The sequence below is a fragment of the Lonchura striata genome, chromosome 9, assembly GCF_050655825.1.
Source record: "Lonchura striata isolate lonStrDom1 chromosome 9, ASM5065582v1, whole genome shotgun sequence".
NCBI classification, from domain to species: Eukaryota; Metazoa; Chordata; class Aves; order Passeriformes; family Estrildidae; genus Lonchura; species Lonchura striata.
Genome location: NC_140711.1, coordinates 18,736,148 through 18,760,066, shown reverse-complemented (window position 1 = coordinate 18,760,066; position 23,919 = coordinate 18,736,148). Strand labels below are relative to the sequence as shown.

The 23,919-nt window shown below is 38.1% G+C and overlaps 1 long non-coding RNA gene across 3 annotated transcripts in view; it reads left to right on the top strand.

The window, feature by feature from the left end:
• The window catches only part of LOC146766643 (uncharacterized), a 144,403-nt gene that overhangs the window by 68,535 nt on the left and 51,949 nt on the right, over positions 1-23,919 (top strand). For all 3 annotated transcript variants that reach the window (XR_014957222.1, XR_014957223.1, XR_014957221.1), the window contains one exon: positions 1-23,919. This exon is cut by the window's left edge. This is a non-coding gene — a long non-coding RNA (uncharacterized LOC146766643).

Here is a 23,919-nt window from a genome sequence, read left to right as displayed (position 1 = left end):
GCCTTTAAATGAAATTAAGTTTGTCACTCTGGTAGTGTTGCCAAATAGAAAAGACATTCCTTAACTGAATTACTATATGTTATGATGCAAGTAATAAATTAAAAAATACAAATAAATTCATAACTGATATAATTTAAATTTTGTGCTTTATAATTTGCAAAATACTTTTCAGTAATAATTCTGTCTACATCGCTAAGTATCTCCATATGTAGAGGTATCTTATTCTAAGTTTATTCACGGTTCACATCACAAAATCTTTCATTTATTTAAGAAATCGTGTTCCTAAAATAAATGTCTTTGTTGGAGTAGGGTTTTCCATTTATGCATATTGCATTGTTTAAAGGGTAATCATTTGTACACACTGGAAATATATAGGTTTTGATTGTACTTTAGATGCTTCTGAGATTAGAGCAAATATGAGTCTCCGTAAATGGTCTAAGCTACAGAGCTGTGAAAAGAATGGATTTTCAATTTTCTGAACAAAATGAACTCCCACAAATTATTTTAGCTCAAGTGAAACATTTTTCCAACCCAAAATGGATTTTTAACATCTTTCCGATATTAATTTTTGTCAGTTTAAAATACTTTGTATGAAAAACTCAATAATGCTTTTGGAAACATTGAAATAAAATGTTTCAGAATTGCATGAGTTCTGGATTTAATTTTTTTGACCAGTGCTGCCTGGTGAATGAGGTCCAAGTTGGCAGATAGGTATGGAAGACCTGACTGCTTTTCTGACTGAATAAATTACAAACTAAGAAGTTTTAGCATGCTGTACTCCTGGCAGAAATTAATCTGTGTGGCTGCCACCTTTTCTTTCTTCCAGTTCAGGTCCAGGAGTGAGAGGTGAGGTTTTTCCTGTTCCCTGACAGCACATAGACACCACTTTAGCTGGTCTAAATCAGCATAGCTCTGGTGAGTTTCTACCTGCTGAGGAGCTGCCCCCTTTTCTTCATTAGTAATGCCTTAAAATCATTCTGGCTTGATTTTCAGTTAGTTCACCTTGACTTATTGTCCTTCATTATTTTAATATTCATTTATGTTTTTGATCACCTGCTGACTCAATCATTTTTGAGCCCTGGTATTTCATTGCAATAACTAATTTGTAATACTAACAATCTTGACTTTCCTAATAATTGTTTATTTTCTTTTTTCTCCTTTTTCTTTTGTTGTCCTCATTAATCTTCTGTTAAAGAATTTTTTTCTGACACTTCAACTTTTTCATTATGATGATGATTAATAATTTACATTTTACTTATTTAAACTCATATAATTTCTTCCCCTTAAACAGTGAAAATTGCTGTAGAGTCCATTAAAATCCCTCAGCTAATTCTTGATGGATTCTGGCAATCTATGCAAGTTCTTTGTTTCTAGAGTAGCATTTCTTGAGGATAAGTAATCCTGATTATCTTTCTTTGGCTTGGAACTGGCAGCATACAGGAACCAGTAGAAAACAGTTTAAAAGTTGGTCAGGAATTTCAAACAGAAAAAACATTCTGTTTCCACTGTTTTAGCTGTGTATTGATGTTATCTCTGCTGCTGCTATTCTGCCTCTGATAGGAACCTTGGCAGCAATCCTCTGGTTTCTGCCAGTGCAGAGGAAATGTAGGGCAATATTGTTGGTCAAATCCTGCATCAAAGGTAGCCCCATATGTAAGATGGATCTCTGCTTTACACAGCAACTCATTTTCTGTGTCTGGATGCTCTGAAGAAGAGAAAAAGCTGCTACTTCAAGTTAGCGTTTGACTGAATAATTTACTAACACTGATATTCTTGTAGTTCTGTGAATATTTTATGATAAGCTTTGTGAAGAATCTGTAAATTCAAGCGTGAGATCAGCATGAAAAATGGCTTCCATTTAGATTTCTCTGAGTATATTCACTATTTCATAACTGTGCTCTTGCTCATTTGATACAGTACACATGACTAGGTATAAATTAAAAACGAGGTTAGCTGTTTCAGTACAGATTTTATGTGTTGTACTGAAGACCTTTTAGCAGTAGATCAGCAGACATTCTTCGTAATTTTGGCCCAATCATTTAATTGTCCTTTATTTTAGTCTATCTGTAGTGACATGAAAGCAATATGAGGGAGAAAAACTGAAGTGAAACCTTTTGTCATACTTCACCTGAGAATTTCATTGTGTTTTTATTACAGCATTTAAACAACTCCACAAAAAAGATCAAATTGTTTTAGTTCTGAAGTTATCATTCTTATTTTCCTTTTGCAAGTGCTGATTGCTATAACTTCAAATATATCTGCAGCTTATAGATGTCTGAGAACACAAAGCACAGCAAACCTGACTTTGGTGCTTTTATTGGATAGCATTTCTCTCTGAGTCTGACTTCTCATTCTGAAGGTCTCCACTGTAGAGGGGAATCAAAATCAAGTATTGTGTGTTGGTTTGGGACTAAGGAGGTTCACAGAGGCACAGGGAAATATGTGCAGAGGTACAACTCCCTAGCTGTACAAACTGGAGCTCCTGCTGGCAATCACCCACGGGAGCAGCGGAATGTACTAACCCTTAAGGCTGGGTACACTCTGCTAATAGAAAAATCAGCCCTGCCAAGTATTTTCAGAATGTTTCTTTCTCTGTTCAGATCACCTCTGTTGTGAAAGGTTTTGAGAAAATGAACCTCTGCTTGAAGTGGAGGGGGAAAAATCAGGTATGGTTTTGATCTCAGCAGGAGCCAGGAGTCAGGAGCTGCTGGTTCTGACAGAGGTGCAATCCTGATTTTTGTATGAAATGGGGGCTGTGGGGGTCCCTGCTCATGGTAACGGCTTGTTCTTGCATGTCAGCACTGCTGGAGCTGCAGCAGTCCCTCTCAAGCTCACAAAGGGGGATGTGCCACTCTGAAAAGCCAAAGTCTGTTGTCTGGGAATCTCCAGACTCCAATTAAGCCTGAACTCACCTGGGGATGCTGTTTTCCAGCAGCCTGGATGTTGCAACCACTTCTCTCAGTTGGCTGGTGGGATTTTCTCCTTCCAGCCAGCAGCCCTAGGCTGGGCAGGGCTGGGCAGCCCCACCTGCACACTGGGGAATGTGGGCTCAGTGGCAGCCTGGGTTTTGCAGGGACTAGAGCAAACAAGATTTCTTCTCTCCCCAGAATTCCCAAGACAGCCTAGGAATTGTGGAGCCTATTGTGGATTTGAGAGACGCAGTAGCTCTGGAGTCAGGCCACTCTGCTGTGCTGTTAAAGACCTACAGAGAGCAGTGGCTCTCCCCAGGTAGCTGCAGGCACTGGAGGTACAGCTCTCTCTCCCCAGAACTAGCAGCTTGCCTCTCCTCCAACTCAGCGAGCGACAGCGCAGCACATGGAGTGCTGGGTCCTCCAGGGAGCACCAGCACCTCAAGAAGTAATGATGAAAACAGATCTTTCTAATAAGGTGAATGCCATTAGTGGTTTTCATTTTCAGGGTCTCTGGTGCCATGTAAAAGCCTGAATAATATTTAAACATATTTTAATAATGAGTAAAAATTTTTCAAGTACTTTAGCATGTGGCTCTCTGTGTGTGTGAAGGACTAAACTAAACCTTTGAGCAATGTGCCATGACAGTGTATGTCTTTCACTTTCTTCATATTGAAGAAAGGATGTATATTAAGGGTTTTTTGGTAGTAAAATATTTATTCTCATAAGCCAGTGCAGAAACCTTTCTAATTAGGACATGCTGTTCTGCAGTGGAAGTTGCAACCAGCAGTTTCCAGATATCTTTGTGGCATCTCCATTATGCCTGAAGAGTTACTAAAAAGCTTCTCCTTGGTCAGGCAAGAGGTTGAGTGTGATCTTTCCAAAATCCTGGTGAAATTCAAATAAATACACAAATTCAGTATTGCTGGACTTTAAAGCAGTCCTCTTGTGTTTCCAGCCCAGAGAGAGTTTTTGTAACTTTAAGCAATGTTTGAAAGGACCAAAATGGAAGCACAGAAGTAATTTTGCTTTGCTCATCCAGGGGCAGGAGAGGCTGTTAGAGTGAAGACAAAGCACCACCAATACTGGAACATCATGAAGGCCAGATACAGTATCTCTATTTGAGTACCATTTACTCACCTGCAGGAATCCCAATTAACTGGAATTACCACCCCAATTAAGCAGCAGTCCTTGCCATTAAGTATCATTAGGCTTAATTTGGTTCCCTGGGAAATGTCCCGATTAAGCGGATTTCATGATTAAGCACCTGTAATAAATGTTTTAACTTACATGTAAAATTCTTTTTTATTTCATAGAATCTGATCACTAGCACCCAAATAATATGCCAACTACTACTTTTGCAATTTTGTTTTATTAATTGGCTTGTATATGTTAACTTGTCTTGGCTTTGCGAAGTTTTGACAAGGAAATCTTCATACTTTTACGTAGTGATTTTGTAATGCAAACATATCCCTGCATATCTGTCTGACAGCCTGGTTAATATTTTGTCACTATTTCCTAAGAGAGCAGCACACCTCATGTGAACATCAGTCATATTTTGAGGAAACTCCTCATTTGCTATACTTTGGCCAGCTTTCATTTTTTGCTTGATGGAAAAATAATATTTCAGAACCAGAAACAGGTATAGAAAACATTTGCAGTACAAAAATGTTCATATGACCATGCATCAGGTCTCATTTTTCTAAAAATAGAGGGTAACAGGTAAGATGTTTTATAGGAAAGATCTCTTGCTTGAGTATGTCCTAAAGTAGGGCCCATGTTGGAGATTCATTCCAGGAGAATGTAGAGGTACCTCAGACGGCTGTAAATCAGGAACCACATCACCCCAGCCACAGCATTCCAATGCTTTGTTGGGGTTAATTTACTCTACAGCCCATGAAATAAAGGTCCTCTTAAGGGACTAAACAATATAGTGAGAAATGGAATGGAGAATTGTAGAGTTTAGCACTGCAAATGCATAAAAGCCTAATACCAACTGCTGGTCTGAGTGTGGGCTGGTGAGATGTGGTTTACAGACAGAGAAGATAGCCAAGGTCCCTTGCAGTTCTGAAAACTTACATGTAATCATTGTGTCAAATTTGCAAGTCTTGTCTCAAATAGCAGCAACATGGTATCATTGAAAAATGTTTCTTTGTGACTCCCAGAATATTTTCTTGAAGCATCTCTGATTCACTGACCCTATTAATCCAAAACTGAGATTGAAAAGATTCTCACCAGGGATTTTTGGCTCTATGGCCAAGCACAAATTTAATATGAATTTATTATAAAAGTTGTTAAATAGTCGCAGAAACACCTTACTTCTCTAAAGGAAGAGCTGAAGTCTAATTTTATTGCTGTACACATCAGATAAAAGAGAATTTATATGGGCAGTATCTATTAAAAATAACTAAGAAGAAGCAAAGAAAAGGAAGTGGTTATTTCTCCAAGATATTAAACTGGAAAGGCATAGAATGGATCAGAATAAGGGACTCCTTTAATCAGCCCTCTTGAACAGGAAAGTATGACCAAGGAATCCTTTTGTGCATATAAAGATCAAGGGGGTTTAATCACAAAATAGTGATGGTAGTACACATTAATTTGTTATATCAGAAGACACTGAAAAAATTGAAGGGAGTACAAGTGCTTCATGTCATTATGTACAAAGGATTTAAACGTCGTGAACTTGTGCCATGTACACATTCCTTAAATGGGGAAAAAATGAAAAGGTCTTGTAAGGAAGGCAAACACTTCTACATACAGTTCTAAATATATGCAAATATGCTTTGGCTCCCTCAAAGGCTAAGGAAAACATACCAAGAAGAATAGAAACTTCTAAATAGTTTTGAAATCTCAGGGGTGTGTTTCTCTCTCTTTCCCTCTCCTCCTTCTCACCCCTTTTTCTGCCCCCTCTCTCTTTCTCTCTCTTATACTTGCTCTCTAGCTCCTCTCTTTCCCTCACCATACAGGTACTCAGCAGCAGAAATAACATGAGAATTTTTTTGCAATTTTCTATAGATAAATCCTGCACTGCTCAGAGAAAAAATATTCCGATTATAAATTGCTTAATGTAGGTTTTTCTTTTGATGTGTGTATAACTCCCATAAATGTTAAAACTAGGTCTGGGCTTCAAAAGGAGAATATGTCCCTTGCTGTAATGTAGAATTAAGACACAAGAAAATTTAGAAAACTGAAAAACCCATCTGCCTTGACACATCTGCTATTTATTTGATTTTGGACTACAAAGAAACAGAATAGTTAAATCTCTCTACATAATATTTTCTAGTTTTTCTGCACACTAAAATATCAGTTTATTAATATCAGTTTATCAATTTCTATCAAGTTGTCAAATAACATACTAAACCATCAAATTATTTCTGGTTTTTTCTCCTTGGTTGCCTTGATTTCAGTATTAACTTTTTCTTTTCTCTTGAACACTTACATGTAAAATAAAACTTTGCCAACAGAGCCACCCAGATTACTTGTGTGAGAGGATTGAGTGATGGATCACTGACCAAAAGGCCACCTGACCTTAAATCTTCTAGTGTACTGTGTGATTGGAGCATGCTATTGTAAGACTTGAAAAGAATTCTTTGAAAAGATTGGGAAGAGGTCTAGGTAATATGAATAGGTGCATCAGTAGCTACAGCCCTACCTGTAAACCTGGAAATGATCATCTGCCACAGCTTTGTGTTTCAACAAGGAAACCTAAGTGCTGTTTTATTAAACCAAAGCCTTTAATCAGAATAGCATGGCTTTCCTCCTTCCTCCTTGTAGAGCCCAAGTCTCCTACAAGTGGTGAGCCAAATGCCATGTCAGCCAGAGCTATGGGAACAGACTCTGCTTGGAGAGCACACCCACTCACGTGGGTGGCCTTTTCTGAGGACCAGAAGATATGAGCAGAGAAGCAGTCTGCTATCTGAGATGATGTGCCCAAAGATGAGGTACTTTTTTACTGTTCCATAATGTAAATATTAACTAGGGTGGCCTGGTTGGGTTGCCAATGTGCATGTGTGACTGTGTGTTTTCTTCTGCTTGGCCTCCTTTATGGAAAATGGAGATGTAGGAGGGCAGTGGATAACTGCACATGAAGAGAGGTATCATGGGGGGCAGGTTGAGACCAAGAAGGAAATCGTGAGGGGCATTTCATAAAGTTCTATTGGATGTTCTAGTATGGGAGGTGATTTTGAGAGCATGATGGACGTCTCAGCCACTGCAAATGTTTCATGCAGTCTTGAGTAAAACAATATGGAACAGAACTCCTCTGATTTTGTAGTTCAAAATGACAGAGCCATTTTCCATTTGCTTATGTTCCCTGCAAGGGTGCCTTTTCTAGACAGAAACAGTTATGCATGTGCTTCCTTCCAAAGAGGACTTTGCTGGTCTTTTCTAAAAAAATTTGGTATTTCATGGTGTTTATCCACAGTGATTTCCAGATATATCAGTAAATTTCAAACAGTCTCAGAGACAATACCTTGCTTTTCACTGGAGATGTGTATTGCTGTTTCCTACTTCCTGAATCCCTTTAAACACTGTGAAATTCTCAGCACAATAAAAAGTGATGCTTTTGAAATCTTTTCCTTAGCTGAGGTCTGTATCTTCCACTGATGTGAGAGGTATTTTGTCCATATGGGGAAAAGCAGAGGCAGGACCTTTAACTCAAAAATTACTCTGTTTAAAAAGCAGTGCTTCAAACCTCTCTAGAATCACTGAAAATAATAAGGAAAATATCTTGCATGGAGTAACTTAGTATTAATTAGTAAAAATAAAGTAATTTAGCCAGCATGTTAAGCAATATTCTGTTATTTCTAGTAAAATAACTGGCAAGGGACTTCAGATATCCTAGAGAGCGCTATTAAACAGAAAATTCTGCAGATTTTTGTCTTAATTTACAAATCCAGGCTGATTTCTGAGACCTCTCCATGCACATCCTATGAGAGCTTGATGTTAATAAATACTGGATGAAAAAGATTTCATTTGTAAACAGAAGGCTTAGTGATCAAAAGTAACATGTTAGGGAAGAAGCACTTTTGCTAACTGTTATGCATTGTGCTCTTTATATCCTATTTTATTTTTAGTGGCCTGAACAACATGATGTTAAAATGCTGACATGTGTCTTCCCCCCTTCTGATCATCTGATCTCAAACAATTGTTTGAATCCTGAAAAAGAGGTTGCTTTATTATTATTTTTGTTCTTTTACATGATGAGAAATCCTCCTGAGGAGAGAGTTGGTATCTGTGGAAAGCATCTGACTTCTGAACAGATTGTGGGTTAAAGGAGTCAAAGGAGTCACTTGGACAATACAAATAAGTAGTCATTTATTATATGCAAATATAACAGGTTGACATAAAACCCATGACTTCACTCAACTAGAAAATAATACTATAACTGAGATATGTTTTTGAAGTTGCTGTTTAGCTTCATATAAGGGGAGAAAATCTCCTGTAGCTCAGATGGGCTTATTTGAAACCAAAGCTTTTGATGTTATAATGTGCAGTCTAAATTCATTAATCCCTCTGTTCAAAAAAAAAAAAAAGGTCTCTTAAATGAGTAATAAACATAATAATGAAAATAACTGCCAGGAAGAATATGAGTTACATCACACTTAGTGTTCCAGCTAAAGATGAAAATTAACTTTGGAAACAGGTTACGCTAAATGAATTTAATTTGTGTTTTGATACAGAATGTTTAAACATGTTGTTATTTCTGGCACCAGGGCTGATAGCTATTAAATGAGAACATCTAAGAACATCAAAGGAACTGGACCTTTTATACTCTTCAGCACCCCCTTGGAGATGTTTATCTGGGCTGTTATCTGGATCCCATACAAGCATCGAACAATGTGCCAGTCTCACCAAGTTACTCTCTTTTCCCAAAAGTTCTGACGCATGCATTTCCTGCACAAATGTTCCATATTTTAGAGTTCACTACAAGTGCACAAATAGAAGTAGTTTGTACTAACAGACTTGACTGTGATACTTGAAGTTTTTCTTCTATAAACTATTTGAAATAGCAAAGAAAACTTCCTTCTGTTTGACTCAAACTAAGTTTCCAGATGTCAGGGTCAAAGGTTGGAGATAAAAGTATCAGGTTTTGGCCTACTCTAACTAGACTCCAGACCCGAATGTGTGAGATCTTCCCTAGAGGGGGTTCCTTTTTGTGCTGGTTCATTTTTCTTCTTTAGCCTCTCCCAGTAAGAGGTCCCATTCCATGCTGCTGAATTATGATACTTCATCTCAATCGTTAAGACACTTAAAACTTGTATTTACTGTTTAACACTTGGCTGCAAGTCAAACCTTTTAAATATCTCTTTTTAAAACTTTTTCACTTTTGAAGACTGTTAATTCTTTTCTTCCTGGGGCTTTGGTGTCTGTGTGTTGGTCCTCTTGGCTGACATTACAAGACTCCTGCTCCAACTATGCCAACAGTGTGCAGTAAAACAAGAGGCCTTACAATTTACACAGAGCCTCAGTAGATGTATAAAGGCTACAGGATATTAGCCCTGCTGTCCCCTTGGCATGTTCACTGGCTTTTTTGGTTTGTTTCTTTCCACTAGAAGCTGAAACTCTTTAACTACCTCAGAGAAAAATTTAAAATTGGTGCACAAATTAACAGAAGAGCCTGAAAAGTGGTTGAGTCAAATACAAATGTCCATATTAGGGTTTAATACAATAAAATGAAGGCGGCAAGAGCTAATTGTAGGAGTTACGGTTCAGGTCTAACCTATTTCTGGTCATAGGGTGAGTACTTTGCTAAACCCTGAAGGTTTGCATGTGTGAAGAAAGCACCCATCTGGTCAGAGAGGGGCTGTGGAGCCAAGAGACCCTGGAGGCATTCTTCCTGCACTCCAGCTCCGTGGGGAAAAAAGGTACGGCTTGGTTACGGATCCTGACTTCGCTCATTCTCCTCCTCTGTGTTTCCTTAGGCATCTACATTCCCATGTGGTACACAAATGTGCCTGCTCCCCATGCCTTCCCCACAGTGCTGTCCTGTCTCCACTTATGGAAGCATGCCAATTCTTCGACATTTGGCAAAGGCAGAACACGCTCTGAGAGGTGACCAGCATTGTGACATTCAGTGCATAGTTTGGACCGACCAGTTTCTTAAAGGTGGCCTCAGAGATGGGATTTTACTCTGTTAAATCACTCCACTGAGCAGCAAACAAAAGATCACAGGTACAAGAGGAATAACTAATAAAATCACTAAGGATAATTGAACTGGCACTTGCAGATGCAGACCTAAGGCAAGGAAATAAAGTTGCATGAAGGAACCTATAGCCATTATTGATACCGGAAGAAGGGTTTACCTCCAAGTGCCAATTTTTACCTTAGCGCAGGAAAGCACTTCAGGATATCACAAAATGCAGACAGAAAACACCTTTTAGGTTGCCAAGTATAGTCCCTTGTGACTATTTGGTTTTCCCCATGCGTTCAGGGTGATGCTTTGTACTGTCTGGTTTGAACAATTCAGACAATAGAAACTTGACTACTTCCCTCGGATGGGAATGTTACCAGCAGTTTGAAAGGCGTTTGCTTTTGCTTTTTCTGTGACAGGGCAATTAGGGAAGTCAGATGCCTGCTATGTTTGGAAGCCTCTCGAGGAATGAGGTAGTAGGAGAGTCTGCAAGTTATGGTGGTGTGGAAAAAAGGCCTCTCTTTGTAAGCTGTCAAGGAGTTCTGTGCATGAGGGCAGTGGCACAGAAAGTCAAATGAACAGTGAAATCAGTGGAGGAAATGGCTGCTGACAGAACAAAACACTGAGAGAAACTTCACAAATGGCAGATCTAGTCTGAGTTCAGGTCAGTAATCACTAACAAGTTGGTGCAGTTGTAGAAATTGGACTTCCTGTAGATAGGGGACTGTCACAGTGGGACTATGATAAAGATGAGCTCAAAGAGACAAGGAAACACCAGACAGATGGGAATGAGAAAAATTTCCATAGTAAAATCCTGGGGTCAGGATGTGCTGGAGCCTTGCTGGTAGTAAAGCAGCAGTAGTTGTGGGCTGGGGCAGAGAAGAAAGTCTGGGCTGGATGAGATGCAGGAAGAAGGAAGAAGGGTAGACAGTCTCACAATGAGGCATAGCAATATTTAATATACTGTGCATGCATTAAGGTTGGTAAACATGATTATTATAAGTAATTATTTTAATGTTGCTAAAGCAGCAAAAAGAAAGTTCCCATCTGTTTTGCTCTACTGCAAATGCATGAATTGTTCCTGTGTGTTATATATATATTAGCATCATGGTAGTAATAATTTTATGAAAGAGCCCACATTGTAGTGATTTTTGCAGCTGCTATTTTATACTTTGCTTCTTTACATACAGGCATTTTTTTGCTTGAGATTACTTGTTTTGTTTGGTTTCAAGTGAGCCCACACTAAATGGTTACCCTTGCCCACCTGGGGTCTTTTGATCAAAGTCTGTTTCTCTTCAGTTAGTCGGGCTATTCTGACTTGTTTTGTCCCCTACTCACTCTGAAATAACAGAACTTCTTATCAAGTATTTTTGTTTGTCAGCTACTTCTAGGGCAACTCTTGTGGGCAAAATTCTCTCTTGATCCTTGCAAGCCCCTGAACTCAAATCCAGTGGAAGCTCACTTAAGTCAGGAATTATGTGAAGTCCAACAAAAATCCACATGGTTCCCTCATTTTACTGGTCCACCAGTAAACTCGAGGAGGAACTAGTGAAGTAAACCAGAAAGCTCAGGAGAAACTCAGGAATTAAGGCACAGTCCTTCTTGGCTCTCAGCTGCAGAGCAGTTCAGTGAAATGCTACCACTGGTACCTTTTAACAAGTTTAAACTGTTTCTTAATCAAGTTATGCTATATTTTATACCTTTCTGTATTTTATACCTTAAGAGGTCAAAAATCTTATATGTTTCCAATAATATTTTAAAAATTAACTGGGAGCTTTTGAAAATGTTAACATGATTCTTTCTTAGGCCCATGTGACTTGAAACTTTTTAAAATTAAAGGTTTTGTTTTAATTATATTTCATAAACTCTGCCCCTTTACATATTTTTCTGCTCTGAGACCTGCTTTCAGTCTGTTACTAAACACACCTGCAAGGAGTTTTATTCTTCTCATGCACCACTGTTTGTACAGTGATTTTAAAGAAAGCAGCCTCTGGCAGCTACCTGACAATGAAGACTGAATTGATGATATAATAGAAGTCGTATTTAGAGTAAAAACCCCTGAATTTATTGGGAATGCAAAAGCAAAACCACACAGCAGGTCAGACAGAAGCTTAATTATATGTATGGAAGGATTTTGCAGGGCAGTTTGACAGGACCATGCCTGTGAGTAACAGGGCCACGGGCAGTGAGAAATAAGGATGAAACCCCAGATTGTTTTCTGCAGAATCATGGCTGGTGCTGCTCTGGGAGGGAGCAAAGAGAATGAAGGAGAAAGCAGAGTGATGTGAGATGAGCACTGGCGAGGAGGCATTTGGATCTGTGAACAAAGAAGCCTCTTGCTGTTTGCTTCCTGCTCTGCTTGCTCTCTGATTGTCAGGGGCTGGAGGTGATTTACTGAACAGTCTGGACTTTGCATTTGGTATTTTGCAGTTACATTTTAAAAACCTGGCTTCAAGTGAGGTGTTGTGTTGTTGTTTTTTTTTTCTCGCTAGGTTTGCATATTGCAAAGAAAATATATTATTGTTTCCTTTTCTCTCTCTTTTCCTTTTTGCCTCCACTATTTTCAATGGAAGTTGCATCTGTAAAAACTTTATAGGAACTGGGATAGAATCACATACTGACAAAAAAGCAAGCAAAATATCTCAGTAATTGATATCAAGAATTTATTTATTTATTGATATCACTAAATTCCATCTCATACATCTATTTTGTATCTATACACATTATTCATCCCAAATATATGTATGTCTCTGTGTGTGCGAGTGCACGTGTATTTGTGTTAATAACGACTTTTGTTTTTCTTATGCCATCAAAGAATTCAAGTTGTAAACTTCCCTGGACAACAAAATAATTTTGACCCATCTGCAGTGGGGTAATGACCTTTCCCTTCCTTTCATTCTTCTGTTCCACATTTTTAATGTACCTTTAAAGTACATTAAATACAACTAAATATAGCAGCTATAAGAGAGCCAATGAACACTTTCAAAGAAAAACTGCTGTTTGATCATCTCAAATGGAAGGAAGGAGAAATAGACTCAGTAAAGTCTTTCTGTAGATTTGTTTTTGTTTTTAAAGCTACATTTTTTTTCAGTTTGTTTTCAAAGGAAAAGAACAAACTGTTCCATATTTGGAAATAAGTCATGAGGTCACTTGAAACAACAACAGAAAAATCCAACACAAAACCCCTCTCAACTTATCTCCTAAAATATTTTTCACAAACTGGACAAAATCAATTATATTTGAGAGACCATGATCATTCTGATTGTATGTTTTAATAATGCTGTAATTGACCAGGAGTGCTCTTTTGATTATATTTGAAGAGGTTGTAGAGAGTACATCCAGACTTCTGAAGCATATTATTTAAAATAATTTGTCATGTATATCTGGAGTCTGACTGTAGTTTTGCTGTTCTAACATTGGAATACCTCCACTGATGTCAGCAAGCTAATTCAACATGTTTATTGACATTATCATCTGATTTTTGGTGTCTTGGCAATTTGTTGTAACTGTGGAATGACTGTGGAGATGGCCAGAATGTTGTCACTGACAGTAAAAACTGTAATTGGTGTACATTACACAAAGGCATTGTTTACCCTATTATTGTAATTGGACTGATTTTAGAAACACCCCTGAAGGGTATGGTCTTTTCAACTCCTTTGCTGCCACCTTCAGTTCTCCCACACTTATCCTTGTTCTTGGGACAAATAGGAAATACATTGGAAACAACATAAACTTAATTGGGGAAGACATGGACTATTAGGGAAGGTAGATCTACTGGTAACATTTCCAGGATTTAAAATGTGTCAGCACCATGTCTGTGAAGCAAAATATGAGTTAAGTATTGGAATTAGACTCTACATCTAACAGAAAGGATTGAAAAATAATTGCTCAGACTTTCTGCATAAGCACAGCCTAGAATTTGGCCTGCATTCTCCATTATTGACACTGGCTTTGGTTGAACTGTAGGAGCTGAGTGAAGACACACAGACTTGATTGATAGGCTTCAAGTGGCTTAAAATCCTCCAGTGGTTGTGTAAAGAAAAGAAAGCTTTTGTAGCTTCAACTATTCAGTGACTCTTATCAAATAACTGGTTCTGCTTCTGTCTATAAGCTTTGCTTCCTAAACTCCCATAAACTGTGGGTAAAATCCAGGCTCCTCTCCACTGAACATCAGTCAACACGTCAGTGGGTTAAGATGTCACCTTGGGAACCTGAGAGATATTAATCATTTCTCCAGCTGCTTTAGTCTCTCACCATAGCAGGAGTTCCTCAGAGTTTAACAATTTGTCAACTTCCTGGTAGAGTACAGTAAAAAAAATCTTGTGAGTTTTTAAACATTGTGTTAGAAAATGTTGCTGGTATTTGCACAGAAATCTTGTCAATGCATCAGATGGTTGTGTTTGCATGGGCTTTAAATGGGGGTTGGGGGTGGTTGTAAGTGTGTGGTGTATGAGGGAGAGGAATTCAAAGAACCAGCAGCAATCCAGCCTCATCCCCAACATGATGCTACAACCCCTTCACTACCCAACATGTTGCTAGTACATCTATCCACTAAGTACATGAACAAGTGTATATATTTCAGAAAACCAAATAAATTTAAAAGTATTTTTCATAAAAGTCAGATGGAGCCAATACAAGAAATACAGTAGAATTGTATTTGTATCTGTATTTGTATCATAACTAAATTTAAAAGTAAATGGAACTAAGCCATTTCCCTTAATAATTTTCTGCTTAATAATATAGTGTTAGTATCAATTCATATAAACTCAATGAGTGACTCAAGGCTTGCATAAATGGACACTTTCCAGTCAGAGCTTTATAATAATTTTCATAATTTAAATATTTTCCCCTGACACTTAGTAATTTTAAATGTAGCCTTTAACTGAATTTTTAAATTAGTATGGATTATAATTTAATTTCATTAATGATCCTGATAGTTTCTGAGTGATCCCATTATATTAATTCTTCTTTAACACTGAGTTATTTACTCTTTATTTCGGTAATTTTCTCTGGATATTATTGTTCCTTAGTAATTTGCAGCATCTAACTGATTCTGCTGATACATTAAAGAAGAAAAAAGAAAATTAAATTGCTGCCCATTTCAGTCAAACAAAATGCTCTTACAGATTAGTCTGTAGCTAAAAGAAATGTGGAGGGAAAATTGTTGTGAAAACAAAAAGAAGTCAAAGAAGTCCTTTTTATGATAAGTAAAATCTAGAACTACCCATGAAAACAAAGTGCTATAGCTACAGTTCTACTTCTCCACAAATACTGAAATAAATCAATAATGTCTTAAATGTCAAAAATCTTAATGGCTTTTTAAACTCTTTATAAAAAGATCTTGACAGGTTTTATCCATGTTTACAATTTACCACCAGTCTGAATGTATAAAATAATGGCAATTTTAGAGGAAACATTGTATAAGGAGCTTTTATATTTAAATTTGGGGCAGTTTCAATGAGTCTGTAAATGCAGTTAAAGTTTTAAGCCCCTGTGATTCGTAATGTAATTTCTTTCAAAAATAATTTATGTAAAACCACTCCAGATGCTAGATATCTTAATACATTAGGAAAAAATGCATGGACTGTAGATAGAAAAAGGCTTAACACAAAAAAAAATATTTATAGTCATTTTACCAGTTGAAAGAAGAATTTCATCACTGTATGATGCTGCTTTCAGTAACACACACGTTACTAGCAATAGACTGTGGGCTGAGAACAAGAACCTCCTCTTTGCTGTGGAAAGGGATGGGGAAGATTCATAAAGATTGGGTCAAAGAAAAATTGATCTTGTGGACATTTTGGGGCAAATGCAGTTTAGTTGCACAGCTTTGCCATTTCAGGCATCAGGTCTCTCCTGAGATTTGCTCCCCCAAGCATTGCCTCACCCCACACAAGCAGTGGCTTTGTTTTTGTGTCTGCCCTATTGGCCACCTACACATTCACATTTTTATGTCACCCCTGTTCCACATGAAAATGCAGCTGTTCTGTGGCAGAGAGCAGGCAATAACTGCAGCCCAGTGTTGCTGTGGGGTGGAAAATACTGGCTTTTGGATGATCAGAGTTTAGCTACTCGAAGAGTCTGTCTTGTCCTTCACAGTCCAATTGCTGTGATGCTGCTTAAAGTACTGGACTACAGGCTGAGAGGATGCCCAATATGTAGCTGATAATGTCTTAACTTACATGATCTTCTAAAGATACAAGTATGTATAAAAATATAGCGGTAAAGGAGCATCCAGGGGTACAATGCTAGCTTGCTGGCTTCTCCACTTGCATAGAGTTTTGAAGTTTGTTAATGATAATAGAAGTGAAAATTGCTCCATCTGTTAGGAGAAATGTTTACTCCTCTGTACCAGGAAGCTTGCATCTCTCTGCAGCTTATTGTCAGTTTTACTTTGTCAGTTTTACATCAAGCAGCAGGAAAAAGAAAGCATAAAAATCAAAATGAGCTGAAAAATACCTTTCAAGCTGATTTACGGAATAAGATATATTACTGAAAAAGATCTGCTTCCTTTGATGTTATCCAGCTTACCATACTATGCATAGTTTATGGATATGAGAGGTAGGTGATTCTTGGAAAAATGCATGTTCTTCAAACAATAACAATTTGAACAGGTTAATTCTAAACCCTCTAGAAGTTAAAGTCTGAATATATTGTATTATAATATTGACAGTAAAACAAAAAAGCAGACAGTCTATGACATATCTAAATTTTGTGCTTGGGAATTTAGGCTGATACTGCCACAGAAATAGAGATAACAGTTTGCAAAAGAGCTGAGAAAAATGACCTTGAAAATCAGTTAAGGTCAAAGACCTACACACTTCAGGTTCTGACTTCTGCCAGAGGACTCCAGCTAGATGCCCAGCTTACCTGTAACACAACAAAACTCTGCTATTCTCAAAGAATCTAGAGCATTTCGAAAAACAATATTCTGCTCCCTGATTAGTTTACTTCTCACCTGTGGCTTTTTGGTCCATGTGGTTTCTTTTTAGGAAAAATAATAGCAGAGAGGAGAGTCTAAGTAGCCATCCTTCCTGCAGGATGAGGCTTCACCTCTTCCCCTCCTGTTCAGTATCCTGCTATCCTTCAAAGTGAAGGAGTGGTGCCTCTGAAGTCTTTGTCACTTAGCAGCTGTGGGAATTGAATTCATTTTACCTGGTGTCATAGACAACCCTTCTCATCCCAGCAGCTACAACCCCCTAATTGTTTGGGTCTGTTCCCACCCCAACATGCCTGTGGAAGGGCAGTCGTCACCTCTGCCGAGACACAGTGTGACAGTGTCACCTGAGCTGTGGGATGTCAGTGCACACCCAGGCTGTGATCTGACTCATTCAGGATGTGGGATTTGGGCTTTTGTCATGCAGTGGTTGAATCCTGGCTTTGGAGGGAAGGGTGACCCTTCAGCCTGAGAGAAATGAGTGTGGCTGAGCATGGACTGGACACTTGGGGAGCAGCACAACCATTAAGTGACCTGGAGACTGTTGTCCCTGGCCCCTTTCCATATAAGCACATAAATATACTTAGACATATGTAGGTGGATAATCACTTAATTCCTAAATAATGCCAGTAGCTAGAGGGCTTCCATGGGCATCACTTCAGTGCAGAAAGCAATGTTACTATCTTCCAAGTCCTGAATAAACACAGTGGGAATAAAAGTGACAGGGAGCTTTATTGTTCAAGTCTTTGAGGGAACTTTCAGCAGCTGCTATGTTTAGTGAGACTGGAATGTTGAATTCGTTCCACAGTATATCCTGTAATCTGTGGATCCTAAATCAATGAACTCACCCGTCCAGAGTGAAGGGACAAGTCATAAGGTGTTCACAAGAAACTTGCAGATAAAACACATCAGTGCTTACAGGGACTTGGCGAGATTTTCTGGGTTGTACTTCAGAGAAGGGTCTCCACATGCCATGAGCTGCAGGAGCATTCAGTTGCCTCCATGCAGCAGTTTAGTTCCATTTAAGAAGCCATGTTCTGCTGACCTGTGTGCTATTCCAGAAAATTTTGGTATCTGTCTGTCCTATATTATATCTGACATATTTTGCTTCCTTTTAACTGCTAAATAGTTGAATATCCATTTAATACTTAATGCCTGAAAAACCATAGAAATCTTGATGCTGTGGTCTTTGAAGTCTTACTCTTGTCCAGTGCTTTTCATTTCAAATGCTTGTCTTGCACAGGGACATACAGATTGAAGCCAGAAACAGTAAAAGTTCTGAGAAAGCTTCAGCTAAACTGATTAACATTTTCTGTTCCATGTGACTTTTATCATCTTCTTTCTATTCTATTTCATATGTTAAGTCAATCCTGCTAAGCAGTTAATATTCAAAAGTACATTTAATTAATATTGATAATATTAGTTTCACAATTACTGATTTTGGATTCCACACGTGCATCACCATTTGCAGGATAAGACCATAACATGATGCACTGGTCAGAGCAAGGGATTCTCTTCTGTTTGTGATTTGCTGCATAAAGAATACTAGATGTCTCACCCATGTCCTTTGTTGGCAACATTTTTGTTAAAATAACTTATTCTTGGACATGTATATAGGTATTACCTGATTGAATGGAATATATTTGATGACTCTGTGTTGGAGAAGTTTTATAATGTCTGCTTCTTATACAGCTACTAATACAGCATTTCAATATTTCATTGTGTGCAGCTCCTGTATGTTTGGAAAAAGCTATCTTATGAGGTAAGCAATGCGTTCTGACTGATAGTTGAAAAAAATGAAAAGTCTGTGTTTTGGTTTTGATTGTTTGTTATTTTTGTGAGACATCTCAAGAATCTGAAGTACATTTTGGAGCTTGAGAGGTGCCTGAAATGCAATGGGTATAAGAAGAATGCCTGAGTTCTCAGCATTAGTCCTGTCTCAGGTTAGTTTATTATATTTGAAGTTTAGAATTTAAACAATACATTATCATATTTTGATGATTCCCACAGTAGAATGAAAATAAAAAGTGCTTAAAAACAAACATCTACTTAAATTTTGGCAGATAAGTCCTTCTTAGTTAACACTTCACAGAAATTACTTGTATGTACTTGACAACAGCATACATTTTTCATAAATCTGATTCTTGTGTTCTCGGGGAAAATATAAGGAAAGAACAGCAAAAAGGAATATGACAAAGCTGACATCTTGGCAAACTCACCAAACTTATTATCATCTGCAGTAAAAACCTGGAATATCAACCAGGCATGTAACTTTAGGTCATTCTATGCTATTTTTTCTCTTTATTTTTAGACAGTGGCCAAACTTGACAATTTTTTCCTTTTAAATACATAAATAATATAGTCCCTCCTATCTTCCCACTGAGCCTGGTAAATTCCTGTTACCTGTAACACAAATGATAGCAGCTGTCTGCTCTGGAAATGAGCCTGGAGGTTTTTTCCACTTGACAGAAATACTGGTACTAGAGGTATTTTAACCTCCCTCTTCTGAATCATGGTGCTCTCTGCTCTTTGTTTGTTTTATGTTATTAAATTCAGGTTGTTTATGTTCCTATTTTTAAGATCTCAATGCTGGTTCCTCAGTGGATTGTCACACAGATCCCTTTCTTAAAATACAGGATGTCCCTGTGTGTAATTAGTGCACTCAGCATAATTTTGTTTTTCTCTGGCCTTATTGACAAGTGAGACATCACCCCAATGGCTGTGGTGGCACAGTGACCTCTGGTGCTGTGCTGCTGTCCAAGGGGCACTGCTGCTGCCATTGAAATCACCAGCAGACACTGTGTCCTCATTGTGCCCAGGGGGAAAGCTGCTGCTCTTAGTAACCTGTGCTCTGCTAAACTGACCACAGAAATATCCTAGAATCCAAGATGTGAGGGGGAGTAACATCTTGATTGTAACTCCTGGAGGAGCACAGTAACAGGGACAGAGGAAGAAAAGACAGGTGTCTGAAAGGATGTGGATCTTGCCATGCTGAATCTTGTGCCAGAGCACGCAGAACGTGGCACTGCTATGCAAGCAAAAGGCTCCTCATTCAGCAGCCATGAGGAATATATCCTTACTTCTCAGTTGGAAAAGCTCTTTATGTTTGCACCCTCCTCTTTTAATGATGTCCAGCTGTGGATTTAGAGGGTTTATTATATTAAAGTATTGGCATTGAACAGTTGTTGTATAAACAACACTGTGTACCTTGCTTCAGAATGATCTGAATCTTATAATGCATATTACAGATAGAATACTACACAGCAGAAAACAATTTCCACTTATCTGTTGCATTTGGGTAGTATCAGTTTTTGCTGAGTTTATCTTGTCTGTTTCCCAACTTTTTTAAGCACAAAATTTACATGTTATATAGGCACTTCAAAACATCTTAATTTGTTTTTTGGTTTTGTTTTATTTAAAAGCTATTTCGGATTGCCCAGGAATATTTTTGTCCCATATCACCAGCAGGACTCTTAAGCTCAGAATATATTATTGTTTTCTTGATGTGTTATGTGTTATCTGACATCTGCTTTCTTTGTCATGCCAAATCCTCCAAGCAAAATTTTGAAAGACCTGAAATATATTTTTAGTAAACATCTTCTGGCAATAATGCTTAATTTCATCACTACTCTTAAAAATTTTGTCTGTGTGATAATTGCTTCTGAGTTTCCATACAGTCTTTCCATTGGCATTTAGGATTTTTTTTCCTTTTTACTACACACCTCATGTAGCCGATGCCATAACTTTTAGAAAGATAGTTATAAAAAGGTAATAATCTCTGTGATTTCCATTCCCTTCAGGCCAACCTCCTGAACAGAAGAAAAACTAAATTGTTGATGCATGAGAAAACAAATACAGTGCTTTTATATGTACTGTAGTTTGAGTTTTTCTCTATAGCACTTCCTTAAAAACACTGTTGTGTAATTATCCTAATTACATGGTTGCTGTCTGCCCAGCAAAAGAAGAGTTCAACAAAATAAGCTTCAGCAATTCTCTGAAGACTCCCTTGGACTTTGGTATTATTTTCTCCAGTTCTGACCTTAACCTTGGACTGGAAGTTATGTGAAGACACAAGTCAATGCTGAATAATCCAAATTTCCTGCATTAATAAAGGTTTGTATGTTTGTGCTAAGACTTCATTTTCTACAAAGCCAGCCTGAATTTCTCAGTTTTTCCACTCATAAACTGGATTACTCACTGGTTTGAAATCTGTGGAGATCATGTGTGTGTAAAAGTAATCAAGCATCATTGTTCATGCGTTTATTTCAGGGTTTAAAGGGTGCCATCTTCTACCAGCCTTTGCTGAAAGTTCTTAGCTGTGCAAGACTGTGGGAGCTGGTGTTTGCTTTTTTGATAGCTCACTCCCTTCTAGCCAAGGGACTGTATGGATTTGAAACTCACAGGTGGAGCTCTGGGTCATTGAAGAAGAGGATTCTCTGGTGTCCTCCTCACACCTGGGCAGAGGAATACAGAGCTCTTGACTGTGGTCCCATTTCAGCCCACTGTGATCAGTCCTGCTTCCAGATCCTGCTCTTATACAAGAAAGAACAGATGAGTTCAAAAAGGTGACAACACCTGCTGATTCATTTGTTTGTCTTTCATTTCATCTTCCAGGAAATCTTGGCTGGCATCAGATGCTGGTTTGTTTGGGTTTTTTCTCTTTTTTTTTTTTTTTTTTTTTCCCCTTTTTCTAAATGCTATGTTTTTAGCATGTCACAGACAGGAAAATAGCTAAAAATGAATATTTGAGATATAGCTGTGTGATCTTTGGGGCATAAGAAAAAGACCTGACTCTGTGCTTCAGGAAAACCTGTGTCTATGAATATATGAAAGGCAGGGGCAAGTGTGAGCCAATTCCTCTGTCTCTCAGCTGGGCACAGAAGTGTGAGCCCAATACCACGCTGAAATGACTTTGCTCTCAAAGTGTGGGCAGACCCTGCTCTGCTCCAAAGACACAGCAGAAACTTGCCTTGTAGTCTGAGGGGAAGACAAAAATCTATTAATGTAAATGAAACTTTCACATTTTCCCTTTCAAGCACACAAGAATTCAAAGAACTCCAGAATCCTGACAGTTCAGTTTTCTTCCAGAATATAATTTTTCACTTGTCTGGAAATTTCAGGAGTGATATGCTCATGAAAATCATATAGATAAATATAAGTGAAGCTGGACTGCCTCACTTTAAATCAGCTTCTGAGCCAATGGACATAACAAGCCTCACTCTCTCCTCAAGGGAACTGTGGGCTGCAAAGTGAGAAGGGGCTGTGTGGCTATGTGTGTGCTGGAATCTGAGGTAGTGAGAAAAGAGAGATGCCTTGTTTAATAAACATATGCCAGAAGTGTGAAAGCTGTAGTAATTTGGTTTCTAAGCCCTACCCACATCTCCAATTCACAAATTGTCTCTTTCATATGGATATAGGCTTGACCTTACAGGCTTTTAGGCTTCAAGTGAACAGGGTCACTCAGGGCCCAAGCCACTGCTCAACCTCCCCCACGCATACCCCAGTTATATCTTTTTACTATCTCTGCTGGACACCGCACCTTTCTGTAATTATAAATGTCTGCTTTCTGTCACTTCAAAGGTTTCCCAGCACTGGGAGTCCTTCTTCAAAGACTTTACATTGCTGAAGAACCTCTGTCATTGACAGGAGGTCTGTCTTTGAAGTTTTTCATGCCATTTATTGATTTCCCCTTTTTAGGATGTTCATATTAGAAAATATTTCACTGTGTTTGAAAATGTGTATATTTTTATGTTGTTGAGGGGTTATCACTTTGAAGAAACAACACAGTTGCAGCACTGCCTCCATATGAAGAAATCTGATAGTGTATCTGCTGTATACTTTATGTCCCGTTCAATCTTTCATTTTAAGAAACTTCCTCTTTTTGTTTCTCTTCTAATTGTAGATTTCTTTTAAGTACTTAAGGCAGGGAAATTGCAGTACCTATGTGAACAGGCCTAATAAAATGGTCCTATCCATGTGCTAAAGACTTTTTATGTGCTTGATATCCTATTGATTCAGCAATGGAAAAAGTGAAAATATTAACTTTAGTTTTATTAAATGAAGACAATGAAGTCTATGTAAGCAACAGCTGTTTGGAAGTGTTGTTACACTGTTTCTCCCATAAGTCTGAATTTTCTTATGTTTATACATAAAAGTACAGAATTCTACAATTTAGAAGAGGAGAATGTTTTGGTTCCTTCCTTCATTAAGTCTTTGCTAAATTGCTAAAAGGATTTGTGTGCACACCCGCTGTCAGCTCAGTGTAAACTCACCCTCAGCAGAATCGGCTTGGAGAGCGACGTGAGCAGGCTGGGCACTGGCAGGTCCATGGAAGCTGCTCTGGAAATTCAGCTGAGGCAAGTAATGAACACCTGATGGGTGGGAAGGTCTTCAATGCTCCAGCTATTTCTAAAGCACTCTCTGATTGTGTTCTAAAGGGCAATTTTGATAGCTCACATTTTTGGATGCACAAGTTACATTAATTTTTTAGAAGTATCTGACCACTGAGAATTTGCTTGGGTTTTTTTTGGTTGGTTGGTTGGGTTTTTTTGGGTTTTGGTGTTTTTGTTTTTGGTTGTTTTTTGTTTGTTTGTTTGTTTGTTTGTTTGGTTTTTTTGTTTTTTTTTTGTGGGAATGGTGCAGAGGGTTTTCCTGGTTTTTCTTTTCTTTTAGGTTTATCTTGAATCCCTTTATTTATTTCAAGATTTCAAGGATGTAAGTTTGTTTTTTGGTTTTGTTTTTTTTTTTTTTTTTAATATACCTAGGGAACTGTTGTCACTATCTGCCAAATAACTCAGAAAATTAAGGAAGTTTGGAAATGTCAAAGGAGAAATGCTTTAAACCAGCTGCCACTTTGCTCATTTCAACCTTTGACATTATGAAGAGTTTCAAGGACTTGTCTTCTGAAAGTGTTTACCTTGTGAGGTGGCTTCCTGGGTACG